General features: G+C 38.2%; 1 long non-coding RNA gene across 1 annotated transcript; it reads left to right on the plus strand.

The window, feature by feature from the left end:
* Positions 1-392: 392 nt before the first annotated feature.
* LOC140345032 (uncharacterized) lies at positions 393-4,743 on the plus strand. The gene is made up of 2 exons (XR_011923734.1): positions 393-559; positions 4,477-4,743. It is a non-coding gene; the product is annotated as an uncharacterized lncRNA (long non-coding RNA).
* The last annotated feature ends 439 nt before the right edge of the window (positions 4,744-5,182 follow it).

Here is a 5,182-nt window from a genome sequence, read left to right on the forward strand (position 1 = left end):
AGAGAAATGGTCTTCGTATTCAGAGGAATTAATACAGAATACAAACATCTCAGCCCTCTTTAAGAACCAGGGATTCAATCTCCAAGTGCAGCTTCCATGACACAAAATCCCAAAGCCCATTGATTAGGTATCGCAATAACGTACGACCCACAGAATATTTTTAGCCCCTTTTTCCAAAGCAAAAAGACTGGAGATCCAAAAACATTTCTTTATATTCAGGTAAAGTAAATGCAGTATTGCCCCTGAATTTCTTTTTATATATCGGTAATGAACAATTTTTTAAAGGAGTGTAGTATACAATAAGGGGCGAAAGGTGTTCCACCAAAAAGTAAATAACCTGGCCATTGCATAAGCAAGGCTTGGCTTGCCCAGACATAGACGGATCTAGTTATGGAAATGCATTGACCAGGAAGCAGGTGGATGACTGTGAAAGTTTTACATCCTGTTGTGCAGGTGACACAGATCAAGAGGGTTATGGCACCTACCTGGCCTCGGTGGAGGACACCTGGCTGCAGAAGGGAAGGCGAAATCCAGCTTGCTGTCTCCACAATGCGGAAAAGTAAGAATGACAGAAGGAGGGCGAATGCAGAAACTTTCACAGGAGCAGCTGCAATAATCTGTAGGGGAGAGGCGCTGAGCTCTTAAAGGGGACAGCTCTTTAAATCCACTCAACAAAACACAAAGGACCTAAGCAGGCACAGTGTCATGTTACAGGTAGAAGAGTGGGAAAGCAAAGAATGATGAAATGCATTTCAGGAATACCAAAAAGCAACAAAGAAAAAATATGGTCAGAATTTCAGGAGGAAGTGTTTGAACAAAGAACAAACTTTTTCCTCATAGTTCTGAGATCTTTTAAGGTCCATGTACACCTGTGGTAGGTAAACACGCATGTTTTTGTGTGTTTTACGTTAAGAAGAACAAATTATTTTGAGCCTAAAGTGCTCCCAGTGCACAAAAGTTTTACATGTTGGTTCACTTTACCCCAAAAAGATTTCACTTTGGTATTTAATTTTAAATTTTGCCCAGGGAATGTTTTTTTTATTGTATCTGTATGTTGAGTTGCCATTTAAAACAATGCAATACAACCCAAAATGCTGACTTGCAATGCAGTATTAAACAATACTGCAATGTACATGTGTGAATCTGTCCTTCAACCCTAAAAGCCCAGGTTAGTTTATTCCAGGTCTGTACACCTGCTGTGGCTTTTATAAGGGGGGACTCTACTATTACTGGGTGTGCCCATTATTGGGGACCCCCACTATCACTGTACAGAGTTTCTACATGTCTGCACACCTCCTGTGCCCATTATGAGGGGTCACCAATATTTTTGTGCTAAGTCCCTGGATCTGTACATCTACTGCGCCCTTCATGAGGGGTTTCCATTATCCCCGTACTGAGTTTCTGGGTCTATACACCTCCTGTGCCTATTATGAGGCGTCACCAATATCCTTGCTGAGTTCCCAGGTATATACATCTGCTGTACCTATTATGATGAGCCTTTACAGTCCTTGCATTGAGTTCCCAAATCTGCACACCATCTGTGCTCATCCTAAAGGGTTTCCATCATCCATTCCAAATTTTTTATTTATTTAATACCATTGAAGATATAAGAGGAATTACTGGAACACCACAATCTCCTAGGCAGAGGGGAACCACCAAAAAAACAGATCAAGATCAAGTGGTTATTTGCAAGACAATAGTGCATGCTCCAAATAATTTGCATAGCAAACAATAACCATATTTTCTCACCCCATTATTTTATATAGGGTGATAAGTGTCTTTTCAAGCTGTAGTATATATGTATATATTGTATACAGAATATATGTATAGTATATATACAGAAAAGCTTTCTTTACAAGAGACAAAGACCTTGCACAAACGAACAAAAAAGTATATATTGCAGCTTTCAAGCCCTTAGATGGGGCAGTTGTTTTCATTTTCGTTTATTTTTAGGCTGCTTTATTTTATTTATTCCTAGTTTCTTTTCCATTGAATTCCATGGAATTTCTTTTTCATTTATGTTTACCCTCATATCTTCCTTGTTTGAAGGAGGGGGAATGGCTGGCACACAGCCGGACTTTAGACGTTTGTATCCTTGCTTGTTTCCATTACATGGGAATTATTGGGGTTCCTCTTATCTTGATGGGCCCACTCTGTGTGTTTCATTTCAGCCCATAGAAAAATACTTACAATTCCCAGTCTTGCTTTGCTGTCTTCTGAGTTCAAATTAAATAAGAATGTGGGATTTCTGGCAAGATCCACAAACACTTTCTGTACTCGCTAAAAAATTTTTCAAGCCGGCAAGGGAAAATGAATTTAATTTATATAATCCCATAACTTATTAAGCTCAATTTTCATTTTTATTCATGGATTTACATACACTTTAAGGCCAGAGGTTTTGGACCACATTTCATCATTATTGGAAAATATTGTTTAATGGTAGTTGAACCTTTGGGACCCTTAAACAATTATTAACAGCTCTGCATAATAAACGGCACAATGTTTTCTACAGCAGGAAGCAGGATGGACAACCCTTGTCCTTTCGAATGTTTTTGGAAATGAAAATCACTCATTTTCTACATTTTATGCAGGAAATACCATGAAATGGTTTAGTTTATTTATTGCTGATATTATGTCCTAAATATTATGTTGCTACTATAGACATATGTAATAAGTATTGCTCAGAGAAGGGACCCCCAACCCCCTGTCGGACAGTTGGACCCACCAGCGGGGTCAAAAGAAGAAGGACCCAGCTTGGGGGGGCGTACCGGACAGAACTGCAGACCATTTCTCCCAGGATTGACTGTGGTGTATTCCAATATTCAATGTCCATTATAGTAGACCTGAAATCATCTAGTTGACCTGATCCCACCAACAAATGAGGCACCATGCCCAATATGCATTCTTTATCCCATGATAATCTATTCATACCATAAAATGATTAGTTGTGTTCACCCCCTGGCCTTTCACTGTATATTTAGATATAAATAAGAATAAATTATTAAATAAACTGCTAATCTTAGTTTACACTTGATTTTACTTCCCTGCCAGCAATGAAAATTGATAGGCCTTCACATATTCTGGCCCTGGTATAAGGATCACTGAGCGGTTAGAATTAATACCGAAGTAATTGCCCCGTAAGCAGCACAGCTCTGATTGACAATATGGGGTGGATTCTGAAATAACAAGAAAGATCTTTATTGCATGTGTATGTCAGTGCATAATTCTATTACCATGTAATAATTTACTACCCATCTTGTTAGTCATACTGATTGATGCATTTATCTCCTGGTTACCGGTTATTCTGCTGCCAGACACTAATGAAAAGATGGAAGTATGGGCTGTAATGAGACTTTGATTTGCAGGTGTTGCTGTTAATTGTCACTCTAGGTTTCTTCCTGTTTAATTAATTTGACCTCGAGCACTTGCGGGAGACATAAATATGGTGCATTATTACCCAGAATCGCATTAAAGGGAACGCAGCTGCAGCATGTGGTAACTAAGTAGTGCTACGTACATCCAAAGGTTGGAGTTAGGTCGCTTTTGCTTGTATTTCATCTTTAATGTGGAACTAAACCTAAAAATATAAAAATACGAGCAGATAGGTCCTAAAAGATAAAATAATTAATAAAAATAAACTTACCTTGAATTTTTTACTTAAACTCACCTCTCCCCACTTCTACACTGGTGCCAACATCTTCATCCAGCCCTCTTCCAAATTCAGGATCTTCAAGCATCATAATCTTATGTCTCGTTTTATTCATTCCTGTCAGCCTGGTATGCCGGGATCATATACTGATCTCTGCAATGCAGTGCTCTATGTACATTACAGAGAACACCCACCTGCTCCCGCTTTATTTTATTTTTATGTTTCAGATAATGCAAGTTACCAGTGCATGCCAACGAGTATTTAAAATGTAGCAATGAGCAAGTGGAGCATGCCTATGGGTAGTAGACTTCTGATTAGGCTATATATATTCAAAAATGTACATATTCTTAATAAATCATGAATAAACTTCAAATCAACCCCTCATTGACCTCTTTAGCTCCAGGCACTGTGGAGCAATTTATTTGATAGGTGGTAAACATAATCAAGTTCTGTCTCAGCACTCTACTTACTCCTTTTTCTTGAGCACCCACCATGTGTTTTTATTACAGATTAGATCGTTAGCAGGCTGCTAAGTCCTTGCTAGCGGTGGGGGAACAAAATCAGCTAGCAAATAAGAAGTAATTTGAATGTGTTTTTAGTCATAAACTTTGAGGAAGTATAGACCCACATTGCCTGTTTCTACAGAGGTCAGTGAGCGCAAATGCGACTGCAAATGCATCTTCTTCCTGCTTTCTATCTCCAATACAATGTACTATAATCAATGTGTCAGTGTTAAAGCTTTGTAGGTTGTTTAATTACCTGTTGGAGAAACTTTTCTTGGAGTTATACTTATCTTTGTCTATGCTGCTTGCTGGTGTCATTTCCAGGTGCAAAAAAACAAAAACTCTGCAAATGTGTTTACAATAGCCTCGGACATCACTGTTTCAAACTTTTTTCTAGAACCAGAAAGGACCCTGCTTACGTCATCATTACATGGAAACCCACAGGAACACAGGACTGGAAAGTGAAGTGACTTTTGTCATCTATGTAAGCAAAAGAAACATTTTGATAGAGCAACCAAATTTTGTGTTTCCAGTTGGACAAGGATTGATTGGATGTGTTGGTAAATATCAATTAAACATACACAAATCATGGCAGGTGTTTAACTGATTTAATATATCTAATCAGAATTTGGATCACTTTCTACCTAAAAAAACGATCAAAAGGACACAATATTGTACGTGTGCTATGTTTAGGGCCTTTTGGAAATGTATTGGATCAGTCAATCAAGCCAAATTACTAGCAGATCTGCTTGTGTGTGCTAGGTCTATCTCCATACAAGCTCCGGAAGGCCAATCTGCTAACCCTACAGGTTAATTCTGAAATTATATGTAGGTAAGAGAATTAACAGTTCTATTCTATTTATGGATTTGTATATCAGCGGAATTGTCAAGCTTTATACCCGTAATAGGAACATACAATCTACTGAATTTTAAGCATACCCCATAGTATGATAATATAACACTTTTATGAACACTATTCCATCATTGAGTTTCCTACAGTTATTTGGGAGTTAATAGGAGAAGCTACAAT

The sequence above is a fragment of the Pyxicephalus adspersus genome, unplaced genomic scaffold, assembly GCF_032062135.1.
Source record: "Pyxicephalus adspersus unplaced genomic scaffold, UCB_Pads_2.0 Sca372, whole genome shotgun sequence".
Classification (NCBI taxonomy): Eukaryota; Metazoa; Chordata; class Amphibia; order Anura; family Pyxicephalidae; genus Pyxicephalus; species Pyxicephalus adspersus.